Source organism: Mugil cephalus, chromosome 18 (assembly GCF_022458985.1).
Source record: "Mugil cephalus isolate CIBA_MC_2020 chromosome 18, CIBA_Mcephalus_1.1, whole genome shotgun sequence".
NCBI classification, from domain to species: Eukaryota; Metazoa; Chordata; class Actinopteri; order Mugiliformes; family Mugilidae; genus Mugil; species Mugil cephalus.
The window spans coordinates 7,879,550-7,899,074 of record NC_061787.1 but is presented as its reverse complement, the minus strand read 5'-3'; positions in this window follow the sequence as shown (position 1 = coordinate 7,899,074).

The window sequence follows — 19,525 nt, the reverse complement described above, 5'->3', positions numbered from 1 at the left end:
GAGAACGAGGGAAACAGGTGAAAGGAAGCTGGGCGACTCCTGCCCAGAGAGTGATTTGATATGCAAATAATGTTGACCCGTGGTCCACGTCTGACAGAGCGGCCATCTGTTAGCAAGCCACAGAGTGGCTGGTGGACGAGACCTCCAACAGTAATCCCTCTGCCTTCAGCTCTCTAAAAATAACCCACCTTCCATGTTTGCTGTTCTATTAATGCTGCAACAAAAATGCAAATGGGACCTGCAAACTGCAGCTTATTTGTTGTTTGTTTTCTGCACATGTGACTGTTGTTCCATATTAATGCATATATATGTTAACTAATAAACAAGTATTGATTTGGGGGTCAGATGTCCTCATTGGACATTTATATGTATACGTATATATGTACCACAGTGCAGCTTATGACCCTCTGCAGAATCTGAGTTGCACTGGGTGATGAATTTTTAAGTAAGTTGCATTCAGGACACATTAGCACGTTCTTATACGTGTTGTTTACATTATTACCGCGTTGTTTACGCCATTACTGTGTTTTGTCTCACTGAAGAAGCGCATACTTTGCATTCCACCCATCTACACAGTGCCAGGGAACAATGTCTGCTAACAACAACAATTAATTATTCATTATTATCATTACTGCCACCATCACTTATGGAGAATATCTTATTAAGACACTTGAAAAGAAACTGGCTCGCTAACAAAATCTGGCCTTGAACTCTATATATAATGAACAACTGCGCTGTGGCATTACAATCTGAAATGCACGTACACCTGTTGTGGCTGTGAGAAGAGCAGAATCTAAACACTCTGAGCTGGAACATGTATAAAAGCCTTGGCCCTAACTTGGAGCTGCAGCTTCATTCATAATTCTGCTTGTAAAATAATTTAGCTCGAGGAGAAGCAAAGGTGTGGATGGTTTTTTGCAACGCAGTGTAAATGTATGTTGGAGAATTTGAGCAAATGCAGACGCTAGGGCTGTCAGAACTAACTGGTTAATAAAGCGTTTTTGCAAATCCATTTCAACGCGACCCGGTGTTTTAACAGCTGATCAACAGCATATGTATGGCCTACAGCCCCAGTAGTAGACTTCCAAAATAAACTGAAGAAGAAGAAAGCTAGTACGGAGCCCTACCAGATGGTTCTCTTGAACCACCAGATACAAGTAGGGACCCCCTACCCCCTACTATATGTCTTCTATATTAAACTCGGCCTAGTGCTATTTATAAATATACATTATTATCATCATTTTGCATTCAATATTAAGCTATTCAAATAAAACAGGTTCAAACCTTTAAACTTAGCGAAATGCAGTAGGGTCAGTGACTCTGCAAAACTTTTGGCCTCAGTAGTTGTGTGATGGGAGCGAGCTGCACTGTTAGCTTCTGTTCTGCAGCGTGCGTCTGGATTTCACTTTGGGACTGAATAGGCTGTCGGCCAATTGCGGGGAACCTGACAGAGTCGGCGTGTAATATGCGGCCTGGATCAGCAGCGATAGGGGCGGGGCCGACTGTGTACAGGAGGCTTAGATTGACAGGTCTAGTGTGGTGCTCTGTTTGAAACGATGCTCTGTTTAGCTCCTGTACCGCTGACTGAAAGATAAACTTGATTTATCCCTTTACTAAGATACATTGGATTCATGTTAATGTGCGTTTAAATAAATTTAAATTTGGGGCGGGGGGAATTAAAAAAAATATATATATGAAAAATGTCTAATCAATCAACCCCCCGTTGAACACCTATGGTTTAGATTGTTGTAGCAATAATAAAACAGATTTGCATAAAACAAGCATATATGTCTACTCCCATTTTGTTATACAAAGTAATACAACTTGAAAAAGCTATCCTTGAGCTAAATACTTGAATCTGGTAGCAGCCCTAGTAGACATTCATTGGTTCTTTCAAATGGGTTTCTGTGAAGTTAGAGTTCATTACATCTTAGCATTTCCTACTTTAATCCTGCCCTTAAATGACACTTGTGAGCTTGTGCGATTATGACATACTGTAGAAAGTCCTGCACACAAAATGCTCAACGGTAATAATTAAGCAATAACTTTGGCTCAAAGTTGTGATCACTTCATCTGATGGGCTGATATTAGCGTCTTGAAGTAGCGGGCTAATGGCTTGGTGTAGTAATTTACCATTCGACCTTTCCATTTCTAACCTAAGCAACAATATCACAACTTGCAGTTTTGGATATTATTACATATTTCCAGTTCCAAGATACAAACTTTTGCTTTCTTTTTCATTCAAAGGTAGCACACCCAGTCTTTAGCTCGCTAATCCTTTAGCTTTGGTGGTTTCTGGACCCCAATAATTGTCCATCGGTGACTCATAACTCACGGTTGCTGCTGACACTTGAACGCCGAGCACTTCGAGCGCACGACTTCCCGTTTTCGCGGCCCCAAGTATCCGAAGGCAGCATATGAAGACTTAGAGTACAGCAGTTAGATAGAATATTGAAAAGTCGGAACACGAGCAGTAATTACGCCGTAGATCCAAGTCAATTCGGCTGCATAGATATTGATTACAGGCTGCACAGCTGAACACAATCAGGCTAATTAGCTATTCCATTACAGCTGCTGATTGTCCGTGTCTTCAGGACTCAAGCAAAGTGCCAACCAGGTTGAAGTGAGGGCTTAACCACGTGTGACTGTATAGCTGCCTAACGAAAAAGAAAATAAAAAATGAGGAGATGGGAGTGCAGTTTGCGCGTTGTGCTCTAAAGTCAAAGTGGATGATTTAAAGCACATGGTATTCCTTGGAGGTTATCACCAAGAGGAATAGAGAATTGACTCAAAGAACTTTCTGATTCGGGCCATTAATTAGCACTCATTTCTCCTTTTCAGTAAAATCATTATGGAGGCAGAAGTCGCTGTTTACTGTTTAGAAGAAAGTAAGTTCACGCTTGAGGTTATACTTGAGGTTACTGGTCCCGTGGCATGAAAAGCAGGGAGCTGTAGTGGGTAACGAAATGCACAGCAAAAGTATAAAGCTTGGTTTGCTGCATGAAGAGAACTTGATATGAGCGCTCCAAGTTAAAGAAAAAAAAAAAGAAATAAATTAAATGTTTTCCATTTACTGTGCTCCCTAAGAAAAACCTTGCCCCTCATTTTCCGCATTGTGAAGGCAGAAATAATGATTTCTTATTTGGTATGCATTTTTTTTTATTTTTTGTTCTCTCTCCTCTCTCTGGTGCAATGTTGATTCTTGGGGAGCAGAGAGGCAGCGTGGCGCTAGCGCCTTATTAAAAGTCTGCTCTGTGTTTTCGTATCTTATCAAATACAGAGGCAAAAATTACAAAAACAACCCGCCATGTTAGATTGTCTGGCTGAATGGTAAATATCAGGTGTATAATGAGCCTTCCCAGTCGCCGTTTCCCTCTTTTGTAATGTAAAGTGGTTAGGCACCTCTGAGAGAAGGGCACAGCGTTGCTTCTGTAAACATCATTTCCAGCGTTGCTCGCATCCTTGGGATAACCAGTTTCTCAGCGGCATTAAAAGTTAACAGCGTCTTTAGTAAACCCAATTAAGGGAAAACTTCCATCAGCTGATCTCGGCCTTGTTAAATAACCTATTCATCTAATTCCCAATGGGGGAAAATATGTTTTATAGTTCTTTATAAATGTGAAAGCACATGTCTACCTTGTTGGCTGTGTGTAATCATAGTCTAGTTCTACACTGTCACTTTAATTATTTCACTAACATATATCATCAATACATCATGTTGGATATGTACATATACATGGACAGTATACAATGTAAAATTTAAAGATGAACAGTTTGTTGGCGTCAAATCTACTAGAATCTTTACAAGTATGATCAGAAAATAGTGTCTGATAATTGCGGTTTATACCTGTTAATTACCTCAAAATAGCAAAATATATAAAGTAACCATGACCTAAAACGTATATATATATAGCTCTATATCTCTAGCTTTGATATAAAGTTCATTTAAGCCACCTTCTCATCCACATTTTATTTCCTCACTGCCTTCTCTTCTTAATCTTTATGTGCCTGAGCCGTGAAATGTCTTGTCAAGCTTGAGGCGTGCATTAATGTTTCCGAAGCATCCAGACAGCACGTGGACCTGCTCGTCAAAACGAAGGACCGCGTTCCCACCGCTGGTCAATAACTCCACAGTGTATTGGAGAACTTAATAACCTCTGAACAAGCCCAATAATTATTGCAAGTGGCACGTGGGAGGAGTGAACCGCGCTCCGAGCCGTGTGACTGACAGACCTGGCCACGTGAGAATAAAAAAAAAAAAAAAAGTGCAATACGAGATGTAATGATGGACTGAAGTGTGCTATTTTCAGAAATGCCACAGTTTTGAAATATTTTTGAAAAGCAAGAACATATTTTATGGCAACTGGTATTTTAATGTATTTTTCAACGCGTAGCCTTGACAAGTCTTATTTTCTGTTTTTTTTTTTTTTAAAGAAAAATACACTTATTAGGCTACACAGTTATATTCATCAGATTTTAGATTTTTTTAGGGTGACCAGACATCGCCGATTTCTGGATGACCTGTCCCCCAGCTAAAGCTGTACCCGAAAATGTCCCCAATTTTAGCTTTTTACGAATGTGAAAAAAAAATGTTGCTCGCAGACTACAGTTATTACGGTAGCCGGCCGTGCTGATATTGACATTACAGACATAGCAGTTTAAATATGAATATGTCAAAATAAATGAAACTGTAATTGTCCTGGCTTTTTGTTTCATTTCATCATGATAACATTTATTTATTTATTTATTTATTTATTTATTTCCATTTCTGATCTGTCCCCAGATTTCCACATCCACATGCTAACACGGGGCCATGGAACCTATACGTGTGGGATTATTCTAGTATATTTACTCATCATCACAGTAAAATAGCCCATCCTTAGTCAATCTACTGCATTTTAATTCTGCTCTCAACTGGTTGTGATCACGTTATTATGCATGGGGGAAAAAAATATGTCACATACCGTAATAGCGTCAGAGTTTTGAAAAATACCATAATATACATTTTTGGTCATACCACCCAGCCCTAGACTATTATGGTATCTCATCTCATCTCATCTCATTTTCTACCACCGCTTATTCTTGCTAGGGTTGCTGGAGTTGCTGGAGCCTATCCCAGCTGTCCTATCATGGTATCGTCTGTTTAAAATAACCAAGAGAGGCGTCGGCTCAACCGTGTTTTCACGTTGTAGTACTATTGAATTGTATTCTGTTGCACCGGCCCATGCTCCTTTTGTTTTGATGCCCCTATTTTAGTCAGAGAGCTAAATGCAGCAACCCAAATGTCCTCCAGATTGACAATACTCTTGAATGGGCAGCCGTTCTTAAACCGAAAATTAACATGATAACACCGGTGAAGGGGGATGAAGTGCAGGACTGTTATATTTGAACGCATTCATTCTCACCGGTGAACTCAGTGAACTGGCACGTGAGTGTACGTGTTGTGTGTTTTTAAGTCTAAATGTGTGATTTAATATCCATCCTGTGTGCAACTCTAAGAAAAAAAGAATTCAGAATTTTCTTAATCTAATGCTTCTAAACTTATATCAGAGCAGAAGGTTGTTCCTTTGTCTTCAACAGCACTTCGTTTTTTTGTGATTTTACTATTAGCATTGGAAGTAAAAGAATACTGACATCTTCCACTCATTTTATTTGACATAACTACTCCCATTTGTATCATACTTAAAAAACACATTGTGGATCTTTATAGAGGAATTTTGTCCGTGACCTGTCTGCCTATGCTCTGTGTCACTCGCTCACACGTCTTTACTTCTTGCACTTAACAATCTCAAAGCCGGCTTGAAATTAGTCGCTCAAATGTCACGGCCATCACCGACTCGCTCAGATTTTAAAGAAAACACACCCAGCTGTCACAGTGATACGAGAAGCGCCGCCGCGCCGAGGACGGATTTTCTGTTCATGATGTGTATTTGCTTTGAAAAAGCGCTGACAGGACTCGCACCATCTGTTACGCAGCTACTGTACATATCGAATGCTGACTTGTTTAGATCCTAAAATCCCACCAAGACCTGTTAGAAAATCTGACAGGAACCATCTTGGGTTCTTTGAGCGAGTAAACCACATCAGCGCGGTTTTAAGTTCAGCTATTTCTCTAAAGGGTTGGAAAGAAAAGGGGGAATTTAAAGAAAAGAGAATTAGAATTTACATCTGTAACATCATGTACAGTATGTACTGTATGTTTTACACCAGGGGTCTTGAACATTTGAGCCCCGAAACAGATGGAGAGATTAAGTAGCTACCTATTATATTAAACTCAGCCTAGTGCTATTTATAAATATACATTATTATTATCATTTTGCATTTAATATTTAACTATCCCTTATCCCTTTACTAAAATATGTTGGGTTCATGTTAATGTGTATTGAAAGAAATTTAAATTTGTGGTGAAAATTTAAAAAAAAGAAAAAAAACATACAAAAAATGTCTAATCAACCAAAAATTTTGCGACCCCCTCCCCCCATACAGTCCCTCCGTAGATCCCCTGTTGAAGACCTATGTCTTGCACTGTGTAAGCATTTACGTCATAAAACGTGCATCATAAACACAACACTTTGCACTGGAGTATGTAAAAGTTTGCTTGCGGATGTATTCATTAGCGTCCCGTTAGTTTACATCATTACATGCAGCACCGGGGTTGTAAAATGAAGATGGTGCACTACATCAAAGCTCTTCCTCCTCCGGTCATTATAATGGTATTCTATTCGTGAGGGCCCAACCACTTGAAGACTCATTTCACTTATCTTTGTGGCGTCACTCCAGTTGCCCTTGCGAGAATTGATGTCTCAGTAATTCATTACTGCCGAAAAGACTACACACAGGAGTCCGGTGATTCACTGGCGAAGACTGATTTTTATGTTTAAGACTCTCTGAGGCAGCCTAACTGTATATCCTGCCTGTTTTTTTTTTTTTTTTTTTAATAACAACCACTAATCTTCCAAATGCGTCCCATCACGTGTGCGCTCGCGCTCTCAGACAGCACGCCGTCCTCTCTTCATTAGGCGCAAAACAGATGAAAATCTCAATTACAAGACGGACCTAACACCGGCAATATGCTCCCAACAAACAATAACAGGTTTAACGCTGCCATTTATATTCCTGACAGCAATAGAAACCTAGTAAATTGCACTACTAGTCTTGTCATCTTGATAGCTTTTGTACTTGTGCATCTTTCCTTTTTGCCTCCTCTGGCTGAGATTAATAGCTCTTCTGCACAACACTGACAACAGCGTTTATGGGGGGAGGTATATGGGACGCCCGTATTTCAGGGCCTCTTCCTGCGTTTTTTTTTTTTTATAACTATTCTCTGTCCCTTTTATTTACCACTTTTCTTTGATTCACCAGAAGAAAAACGCAGGGGGAGCGTGTAATAGGAATATGGTAGCCACCAGCCGCCTGCAGGGCCAGAGGAAAGGTGATGTCTCAATTTATGATCCACCTCCCACATTTTTCGTGAATTCATCACCCAGATACCACCTGCTGCCCCTCCGCCACCACTAATGCTTCTGTCACCCACGCAACTGCGCTGAGTGTAATACGCCGGAGAACCGGCGAGATGCTGTAATTGCATAGTTCGGTGCGCGCGTTACGACTTTAGCAAAACTCTCTCAGCGGCCCGTGATGTTCACCAAACTAAAAAATTCAAATTAGAACTCGAAGGTCTTGACCTCATCTCCTACCGGGGCAGTACAATCAGATTTGCCACAATGTCGGGCCGACTGTTAATAAAAATCTTCCCCATATGTGGGACTTTATCCGAGACAGTGAAAGGTGTGTTTGGGCCTGAATAGATTTTATTCTCGGCTGAATTAATTCTCCTTTGCATTGTTCTGTTGTATGGCTCTCCGGAGGGCCTCAGGGGGATGAGCTTCTAAAATGTGCTCAGAAATGAATGCGCCTCGACATTGAGGTACTGGCACAATGTCTCCACTCGCTGTTGAACAGTGTGTAACCGGATGACTTAATAGACAAGGCCTGAACTCAATTGACCCTTCACTGATTATCACTCATTGACAAACTTTCAAGTGGACTGCATCGGTCATTTCTACCACTTGCTGCTACCAGTTTGTTTTTCCGCATATGTAGGAAAAGAAGGTTCCCAGTCGTCCACGTCATGGTATATCCAAAAAATAAAGCGGAAACTGGATTTTCTTGAACATCTTTTGCCGCTACTTAAGTACCGGAGGATTTTATCTGTAACATCTGTGGATGGTTCCCACTTAGAACACACATGAACACACAGATACTCTCTCACAACTGGAGGATTTTTGTTTTGATTCTGATTCTCCCCCAGTGAATAGTGCTCTGTGACCCATTAAAAAGCGAACGGATTTGCCGGCGGGCCGTTAAAGAACGTAGTATTTCAATTACCGTAACTCACAATGTTTTGTGCTATTGACAATATTCAAAGCGTGGCTGAAACTGCGATGCTGTGCTTTCGTCTGGAAGATCTTCGTGACGTCTCAAGGTTGTAACTAACTTTGTTTTTAACCTACAAATTCCTCCAAACCACTCCCTCTTCCTGTGGCCCCGCCTCCCTCGACTGCATAATTATCGTAATGGCAGCTTTTTCCCCCAGTGTTCCCAGTTTTTTTTTTTTTTTTCAACTTACACTTTAAATTTTGTCCATCGGTGAGTTACAGTAATTCAAATACGTGTGCAGGCGGATGTTTAGGTCTGAAAGGGTTAATGGCTTGAAGGTTCTCAGTCATCCAGGTCATTGGACCAAAAAATAGAGAAAGTATACATTCAAGAACGATATCAAACGCATAAAAGCAGAACATATTCACATTTAAAATGCAGTAAAACTGAACATTTTGCCCGAGACATAACAATTATAAAAACCGGTAATGGAGTTTCTGGAGGCCGACTAATCTAATCTACCTAATGGACAAATCATTTTAGCCCTGATAATACATTTATTATTGTTTCTGGCGCAGCGCATGCCCGAAGCTCCTGATTGCTTTTCCCCATTCTCTGTGTCCATGAAATGAGCCGGTCCCTGGGATTTGCATGCTGCTTCAATCATGTGGGGAGCGGAGTGCTTGTGGCGGCGTCATTTGTCGCACACAAAGAGCGGGATGAGGGTCGATCCTGTTCCTCCGCCACCTGATGTCTCTCTGGGCCACAATTTCGGCAGATAAGTGTCCTTATCCTCGGTAGATACGGACGGCACGTTGAGAAAAATCCCTCACATTCTATTATGCCTTGGCTATCCAGATAACACCTAGTGTCACGGTTACTAGAGACATCCCTCGTGTTTCACAGTCCTCTTCTTCTGCTTTCTGTTGTCTCCCATTGCTTATGAAGCGGGGCGGACTGAATGATAATTCTTTGAGACAGCCCTTTTAAACTTATTCCCTCGCTCCGCTTCCTCGTGGAAATACTGACACCAATGTGTTTGAATCTTCAAGGGGAAATGTGTCACATTTAGGTTAGGTACAAAAGATGTAAGCTGTGCAGCTTCCTCGTGAAAGCAGGTTGATTCTGCGGCATCCCAAATTGCCTTGCCTCATAAAAACGGACTTATTCTTTGCAGATGAAGCTCATTTGTGATCACAGATTCAGTGAAGGCGCAGATATCCGGCAGGCAGCCACATTAAGCCGTAGAAATGTGCGCCGCCGCCGCCGCCGCTGCTGCTGCTGGTGCTGCTGGTGCTGCTGGTGCTGCTGTTTACCCCGGCTCCCTGCCTCGCTCTACCCCGACCTGCTTTCAAGCCCCAGTGGCATTCTTCTATTCTACTGATGAAAGAGATTGCTTGGGTCTTGCACTAATGAATTGGCATTATTATTAAATGATGTTTGTAAATTATGACCCAGTTTGCTCCCAGTGAATGGTGCAGGAACCCGAGATTCACGGCATCAATTAGGAAATCACAGATAGTTGTGGAGTTTTAAGTGGTTTTTGGATGCAGCTTGGAGTTCAGGGGATTCCATCTGCAGCTCACTGGCGCTTTCTTGTGGTGGGAAGATGAACATCACTCCCTTTTCCACCTTGGTAGCAAGCAATGCATCAACTTATGATGTTATTACTATCACACTAAATTGCTCTTTCATATAGAAGTTGAATCATGTGTAAAACGAAATATTTCATGTCAAAAATAGCACTTTATTTTATTTTTACAGACGTCAGCTTTCATGTGAGTGTTGTGTTTGGCTAAAGATGAGGAGTAAGTCAGATACGCGCTGGCAAATCTAATAGTGGCTCCTTCATTAGGACTTGTTTTGTGTCACGTCTTTAGCCACAAGAGGGAAGAAGAGCGGAAAAGATGCAAGTGCAGAGCCTCTCATCTCCGTGATCAAATATTTCCTTTTCATTTGAATTTCTGCTTTGTTGTTAATGATGTTGACAACAACTTCAGTCAGATTCTGATAACTCTGATGGGCGAGGGTTGGACAAATGCAAATGAGGGTAAGGGTAATTTTCTTTTTTATTTCTTTTTTCCTTTATTTTTTTAATCCAAGTGGTTTTCAGAAGCCTGTTTTATTTCTTTATTTCTTTCTTTTTTTTAATCTGTTTCAATCTTAGAGCAAGGGTCATGCTCACAGTGACACCTTGTGGAGCACACGGGTAACATATTATAAACTGCTATTTTAATAAGCAGTCAGAGTGATATTTACTTTAGTTTCAGACATTTAATTTTAGAAGCATTGCCATGGTAAAAATGTACTTTCCACTATTAAGTCTGCATTTCAATCTTTAGGCTATTTGCTTCAAATTGCTTTCATACTTGTTAGATTATCTGATTGAACAATATTTTTACTGGAGATTTCATGCTGATATAAATTCAAAGTCAAACTTATTTTTTGCATGTAATTTTAACCAACATTTACAGTTAAATTGACCCCAAACTTCTGCAGACATGTGGTACTACTTCCAGATGTTCACTTTTACGACGTTTGAAGGACACACGCTACCACAGTTCACCTTACACTTTCCCTCACTTAGCTTGGGCAGCTGTGTTTACATTAGAATGATTTAGGGGGGCTGATTGGATGTGAGGGGGGCCTCAAACAAAGGACATTTGGGAGTCTTTTTGTCCATTCGGAGGAAAGCGCCAATGGAAAGGAATGTAAACACCCCTCTGTGTTGACGGACAGTTTTAACCTTTATAATGTGCAAAGAGACTAAAAGCAGGACACAACAAGGCTACAGTAGTGACCGCTTTTAGCTGCATGTGGAGGAATTTTAAGGGTTTCTATTTAAAGATTTAAATCCAATTGATTGAAAGATTAAATTAGATTAAACTTTCCAACATAGCGCAGACAAAATCTGGACAGACTCAAAGCGAGATGAGCACCTTTGTGCAACCGGAGCCTCTCTGCGCACGTCCCCCCTGTGTCAAAAAAGAAACATTTTTATTGATCATAAACAGATCCTTTTCTGTGACTCCAAAAGAGGCTGGTATCTCCATCTGTGAAGTTTACCAAGGTCAGAATAACAAGAAAATGCCCTCGAGACATCGGTTTCAATGAAATTGTAATTACCATGATTATGTGTGTCTACCCTAGATTTTCTAAAACACCAAACCTCCCGGGAGCGAAGGTTTAGTCTTACAGTGATGCATGATTGGCTGCGTTCCATCGCCATACTTCGCTGACCAGATGTCTGTCCCACGCAGCACAGAGGCTACGGAGGGTTTCAGCCATAATGCTTGACTGTTCACAGAGCTCTCTCCTTCACACATTAAACCACCAGAGAATTTATCAGCTTTTATCAGGACTGAGTCACAGTATCAGTGCTGGGGAAGTAACTCTGAGGAGAGGATGTCATTCTCAGGAAGCGTTCTGGGCCTCTGTGATTATACATCTCCCCACCGCTTTCTCTGTATTCCACCACTCTTGGTATTTAGCTCTGCCTCTGCCACACGGCCCCGATCTAAATTCTACGGTATTTCATCAGATCACTGTAATAACACCATTCAATTTGGCATTTAGCTTAATGTCCCATCTTCGGCTGGGACACAATGGAAGACAAACTCACTTAATGCTTTTTTTTCTTTTTTTTTCATTTTGTGGCGCACCCTGCAATTTGAAGGCTGGATTAAGGCGCATCTCCTTAAATAGCATTCGGGAAAATACCGAAATCATGCTGTCATTTTAGGCTCTTTTATTTTCTTTATGCTGCTTAAAGTGAAATTACTCTATCATGGGGCCTGCTCGTCCATCTGTGGATCCCTGTGAGCAGCACGGCTGCTGCTTGCGTCGAATTTGACTCCCAGGTTTCAGCCGGTGAACCCAGACTGCCTCTGCTGGAGATGAATTTCACCGTTTTGCCCTATAAGGGCTTGGATGAGGAGGGGTGAGGGGGAGGGGCGGAGGGGAGGAGGGGGTCCGCATTCCAGACGCACTGAGGCTAAAAGGGAAATGATGTCAGCCCTGCCCAGACTACCATGACTCATTAGTCTCAGGCCGAGCCTTAATGTTGTCTTACATTTGGACCCCTGGCAGTTACAACGGTCTTGGCAGTGCCATAGTAACACAAAGAGGAAAAACACCTGGACCATTACATTTCTCTCTCTTAACACCTATTTCCATTATTGTTTTCTACATTAAAAACAAGCCAAGTTTCTGACGCCTGTTCTGTTCTGGGCTCAGACTAAAGACTGAGCCCTTTCTCTCATTAACACGCTGTAAAAAGTTACTTCTTTTTGGGATCTGCGCAAATCTGCGACAATCCTGCATGGCACAGAATTGAAGCTATATAGTTTTCCACCACGGCTCATTTCAGAGTCAAATCATCAGCACGAATATATAGTGGTGTGAAAAAGTGTTGGCCCACAAACACAAAATGCAGTTTTTACATGAAGGTTTTTATTATTAAGGGTGAGCCAAACCTCCATGGCCCTGTGTGAAAAAGTGTCCTCCGTGTTAAAACATAACTTAACTGTGGTTTATCTCAACTGAGTTCAATTTCTCTAGCCAACCCAGGCCTGATTACGACCACACCTGTTCTCAGTCAAGAAATCCCTTAAATAGTGCCTGTCTGACTAAGTGAAGTAGACCAAAGTATTTCTTCAGCCATTTCTAAAGCTTTGGGACCTTTACCCAGAAATTGCAAAAATCACCCCAAGAGCAGACAATGACTCATCCAAGAGATCACAAAAGACCTCACAACAATATCCAAATAACTGCAAGCCTCACTTGCCTCAGTTAAGGTCAATGCTCATGACTCCACCATAAGAAAGAGACTGGGCAAAAATGGCCTTCATGGCAGAATTCCAAGACAAAATGAATATAAAAAACATAAGGCTTTTGAGAAAGTACTGTGTGGACTGATGAGACAAAAGTTGAACTTTTTGGAAGGTGTGTGTCCCACTAAAAAGACCCATCATACCACCAGTAAAATGTGGTGGTGGTCTGGGGCTGTTTTGCTGCTTCAGGACCTGGAAGACTTACTGTGATAAATGGAGCCATGAATTCTGCTGTCTACCAAAAAATCCTGGAGGAGAATGTCCTGCCATCTGTTTGTGACCTCAAGCTGAAGAGAACTTGGGTTGTGCAGCAGGACAATAATCCAAAACACACCAGCAGGTCCACCTCTGAATGGCTGAAGAAAAACAGAATGAAGACTCTGGAGTGGCCTAGTCAAAGTCCTGACCTGAATCCTACTGAGATGCTGTGGCATGAACTTAAAAAGATGGTTCATGCTGGAAAACCCTCCAGTGTGGCTGAATTACAACAATTCTGCAAAGATGAGTGGGCCAAAATTCCTCCACCGTACTAGAAATGATTCACTGGGAGTTATCACAAACACTTGATTTAAGTTCTGGCTGCTAAGGGTGGCCCAACCAGTTATTAAGTTTAGGGGGCAAACACTTTTTCACACAGGGCCATGTAGGTTTGGATTTTCTTTTCTCTTAATAATACAAAACCAATCGTCATTTAAAAACTGCATTTTGCCTTTACTTGTGTTATCTTTGACAAATTTAAATAAAAATTACGTTTAGTTTCATCTTCAACAATTAACCGTGACAAACATGCAACCAACACCACACTGCATACGTGCAGTGGTGTGACAAGTCTGTTTTACATTTCACTCCTTGTCGTCTGTTTGCATTTTCTCTCTTACTTCACTGTGATGAGATCAGATCCAGCAGAAAGCTGCTGAATCACAACAACACGCTGTACTCGTAGCAAGGATTCCTTCGGTCAAATGTGAGATTTCAGTCGCAGAATCAGCAATTTGTGGGTGTGACGGAAGGCAATCAACTCACCCGGCTCTGAGTACACAGCTATACATAGCTGGGTGGCCGTATGTATACATTTAAGCGGCTTCCTGTACAAGTGAAAATTATAGAAGATTGTGTGAGAATGTGCACGTAGGCAAACATACGGCAACCACTGATTGACCTCAGTTATTTCGGCCTACTGACTAAATCAAATGAGAGTGTGGAAAGCGTCTGTGAGTGGGTGTTGTGTAGCGGTGCCTGTGTGCAGCATTCTAGCAGATGATCATGAGGCTCTGCTTCTATATACGTACTAATGATCAGCTCAGAAAAGCTGCATTATGTGCACTGGAGACTTCTTCTTTTCTTTGCCAGGGACAAATTGGCACAAATTGGTTTGAAATGTCCACAATAAATAAATAATTAAAAGTGCACTGTAGTGTTTTGCAATGTAGAATCTGTCTTTCTCGTGGCTTATACATTTATCTTCAACAGCTTCTGAGAGAATCTAGTTAATTATAAAGCTCTTGCAGTATAGAGTAATGGCACTCCCCAGTGATTTGCAATGCACATAAAACCTTGTCAGTTGTTTCTGCAAGACCTACGAATGAGGTCAGGATTGTCTCAGAATAGATTTATGTAAAGAGAGTTTAAATGAGATAATGGATGTTCAAGATCACCTGCAGCGCTGTCAGGAAAAAAAAGGGCCTTACCAGAAGAGAAGAGTTTCTCATCTACAGTAGACACTGTTTCCGCTGCTTCATGGCCATCCACAGACGTGCCCGCATTAAAGACGAGCAGTGAATCATGAGTGTCTTAACAGACTCTGCATGTTTAATGCTGTACATGAAACGTTAGTGTCAGAGGCATACACCAGACATAAATCTGTAATGGTTCGAAGAGTCTTCCTCCTTTTTTACTGTCCTTCGCGGACACTGTCACCGGTGTAGTTTTACTTCAGCGAGGAGCTTTGTCAGAAGCTTGTCACGAGTATGTGCAAGATGCTTTATCTGCAGACTTTACAAGGGTTCATTTTTCATGCCTCATAGACCTTCTGCCTGCTTGCAGTCTGTAAGAGGCTCAGAACAAAGAGGTGCAGCCAAATGCTGCCAAGTTCCGGAAGAACATTTGGGCAATTGCTGAAAAGCCACAGTTACAGAGCTCTTTGAGAGCTACAGTATATGTGAGCAACAGTTGTGAGCCCTGTATGGAAGCTTTGTGCAGGGAAAACTGTTTATATATGAAGGTTGACATAGGAAAGGAAATTTTTCTATATCTTAAAGTGGCCAAAAAAAAGAAAGAATAAATAATACATAATGAGGATTTTCACCACGTAGAAAAAGGTCACTTTCTGCCCAAAGCCATCCAGACATTCTATTTTATAATGTTTTCTTTCAGGGATATCTCTTGCTCTTAGAGCAGAAAATGGTAAAGAGGAAAGAAGGTGGGGAGGGGTGGGGACTTTTGACCTTCCGAGCTGGTCTCAGGCTTTACATTCCTGGGAGGTTGTGTTGCTCGAGGAATCCATGTGATTTCTAGCTTTCTCAACTCCCTGTGGTTTCTGACCTCTGTGTTTATGTGTTGAGTGAAGAAGGTGTGGTGAAGGTTGGGGTGAAGGTTGGGGATAAGGAGAGGGGGGGCTGTCATAGGTTCTCCATAATGACCACCACTTGACTTTGACATTGTTGTCTCTCAATCAAACCCTGACATTCAGAGGCTAAATTTACTCTGCCGTCTCACGCAGTGGACCCACTACTAAGTTCAGGTTTACTCCGTAATTCCATCAAACCAACCCTAATATTACCATGAGCCGCACCTGGCAGATATAGCGGCAATGTACTTTCATTCCCCGCTGCCACTGAGGTCATTGAGGTTATTTTTTTGATCAGCTGGACCAGTTTCAGTTTCTCTTACCAACACAGAAAAAATTGAATGTTTGCTTTCTGTATAATATTTTGTTGTTGGCACCCCTGATATAGTTACCTGCAACATATTGTTAGGATCCTTGTTAGCGCAGGGAAGTCGGTCTGAGCCACTGCTGCAGTCCAAATGGAAATATCTCAGCTAGAGTGAAAATTGTTGCTCAGGCGATGGATCTTTTGGTTAGCCACTTGATGTTCATTGTTGTCTGTACTTGTAAAATATATATATATATATTTATTCAATATAAAGTATAGCTACAGTTAGTTACACTTGACCCAGATCATAACTCCTCCTTTTGTTTAAACTTGTGAAAGTCACAAAAAAAAATTACAGCTATGGCAGGGTGCCCAGATGGAGGCAAAATGCCACAGCACAGAACTACCGACCACAGCGTCCAGTGTGGAAGCTTTCCTTTGTACACACAGCAGAGGTATCCAAGGGAAAAAAACATCCCTCACTTGTGGTTGGTCTTTAAAGTTGGAGCCAAAGAGCCAATTAGAAGGATTAGGGTGGATCACCACTGGTTTTGTCTTGATGTGCTGTGGTCACCAGATTGCCAGTCTGCTGCTGTTGCTGCTGTGTTGGTTCTCGCTCCTCGCAGGGCAATAGGTTCACATGGATGGCTCAAAACAAACACACCCGTGCTGAGGGATCCTTCGTCTGCTGTATCTGATAGGACTTGAATAAGAAGTGCTAACTACAAATCTAACAAGAGCCACACGGCCGGGAACATGCAATTATGCCATACCAACGGATAGACAGGCACTTGGAGGGAGCTTTCTACGGAGTAGAGCATCTATGGGAATGCTCTCATGTAACAAACGCTGCTCTAGCCCTGATTCTTTCCTCTTTCTGGATGAATGAACATAGCCTGCTGCAACTATTAACACACGTCTGAGTTTATGGAGGGAAAATATTGGAAAATTAATGTGATTTTCAGTGATCATAATAAAATGGTACACCTTTGGGTGCATTAGGTTCAGTGAGATATTTCAGTCAATCAGTATTTATTTATAAAGCACAAACAACACAGTTGGCCAAAGTCCTGTACACATATATTAAGAGAGATAAGAAAAGACCAAGACTAGAATCATAAAACAAGCAAACAATAGAAATGGTAAGAAGCCAAAGTGGTGCGAACAGACATAATTATGGATAAAACAATATTTAAATTAGAAAACAATCAAACAGTCTTGCAGAGTAATCAGCTTGTTTAAGTGACTAATATATTTGACAGTCATCAGTGTAAAAATGAAATGCAATTCCCAGGTTTCCAGAGAATTGATCCAAGAGGATGTAAGTAGAGAGAGAACAGAAGATGGTCAAGTATAGAGCCTTGGGTCACTCCTGATCTGAGATACAGACACAAAAACTTCTCTGAGTTAGGTAGGACCTAAACCAATTGAAGGCACGACCGCAAAATCCCCAATAGTATTTATAATTGATCTTCTTAATGAAGAGCACTGATTTTCTTTGCTGGTATGATATGACACGGCCTAATTTACCATGCAGGTCTCTGATAGATAGATAGTATTCCTACTGATCCATGCGCATGGCTAATTATTGCATTTAATATTATAATATTCAAATTTTGGTGCAGCAGTTTTTTTTCCTGTTATCCACAGGTAATTTGTTTGACTAACACATACTTCCTCTTCAACCAGTTCCCAGAAAACATCAGCGTTGTAATGTTTGAACACGTCCAAGATCCTGTTACTGTGGTTTTTCCTTCTGAGCTGAAATCTTTTGGGCACGCTTCTCTCAACTGGCCGTGTCCAAAGAATGCTTCTAAAACCTGACTAATATCAACATAACCCACATGTCTTAATACGGAAAATGTTGTGTTTAGACTATACAAGAGGAATCTGAGGTTTACATAACCTGGATCAAATTCCACATACACATATTCCGCCTATATAAATACTGTAAGTTTGTGTTTTTAAATTACTACTGATGGTCACTGAGTTGTACTCCAAGCAAGGCTTTTCATTCACACACATACAGTGGGGCAAAAAAGTATTTATTCAGCCACCAATTCTGCAAGTTCTCCCACTTAAAAAGATGAGGGAGGCCTGTAATTGTCATCATAGGTACACTTCAACTATGTGAGACAGAATGGAGGGAAAGAATCCAGGAATTCACATTGTAGGATTTTTTATGAATTATTTGGTAAATACCTCTGTAAAATAAATAGTTGGTCCCCTCCAAACAAGCAAGATTTCTGGCTCTCACAGACCTGTAACTTCTTTTTTAAGAGGCTCCTCTGTCCTCCACTTGTTACCTGTATTAATGGCACCTGTTTGAACTCGTTATCAGCATAAAAGACGCCTGTCCACAACCTCAAACAGTTGCACTTCAAACTCCACTATGGCCAAGACCAAAGAGCTGTCAAAGGACCCCAGGAACAAAATTGTAGAATTGCACCAGGCTGGGAAGACTAAATCTCCAATAGGTTAGCAGCTTGGTGTGAAGAAATCAACTGTGGGGGCAATTATTAGAAAATGGAAGACATACAAGACCACTGATAATCTCCCTCGACCTGGGGCTCCACGCAAGATCTCACCCCGTGGGGTCAAAATGATCACATGAACAGTGAGCAAAAATTCCAGAACCACATGGGGGCACCCAGTGAATGACCTGCAGAGAGCTGGGACCAAAGTAACAAAGGCTACCATCAGTAACACACTACGCCGCTAGGGACTGAAATCCTACTGTGCCAGATGTGTCCCCCTGCTTAAGCCAGTACATGACTAGGCCTGTCTGACGTTTACTAGAGAGCATTTGGATGATCCAGAAGAGGATTGGGAGAATGTCAGATGAAACCAAAATAGAAATTTTTGGTAAAAACTGAACTTGTTGTGTTTGGAGGAGAAAGAATGCTGAGTTGCATCCAAGGAACATCATACCCACTGTGAAGCATGGGGGTGGAAACATCATGCTTTGGGGCTGTTTTTTTTCTGCAAAGGGACCAGTACGACTGATCTGTGTGAAGGAAAGAATGAATGGGTATTGAGGTGAACTTTTGTTATTGACCAAATACCTATTTTCCACCACAATTTGCAAATAAATTCTTTAAAAATTCTACAATGTGATTTCCTGGATTCTCTCCCCCATTCTGTCTCTCATAGTTGAGGTATACCCATGTCCGCCGATGGTGGGAGGGACAAACGGGTCTGCTGTCCTGGGCCCAGGGTTGGTGGGGGCCTCATTAAGTTATGGAATCATTTTAAAAATAATAATTAAAATAGGCTTATTTGTGGAGAAGTTATGTAATATTTGAGTTACATAAAAGCTTTTTATTTGTTTTCTTTGTAATTGTCCTTGAACTAGTGGTCAAGAACCCTCCCACCCGCAACACACAAATGGTTTGGCCACTAATCAATATTTGATGTCATTTGATTTGAAGTTCAGTACAC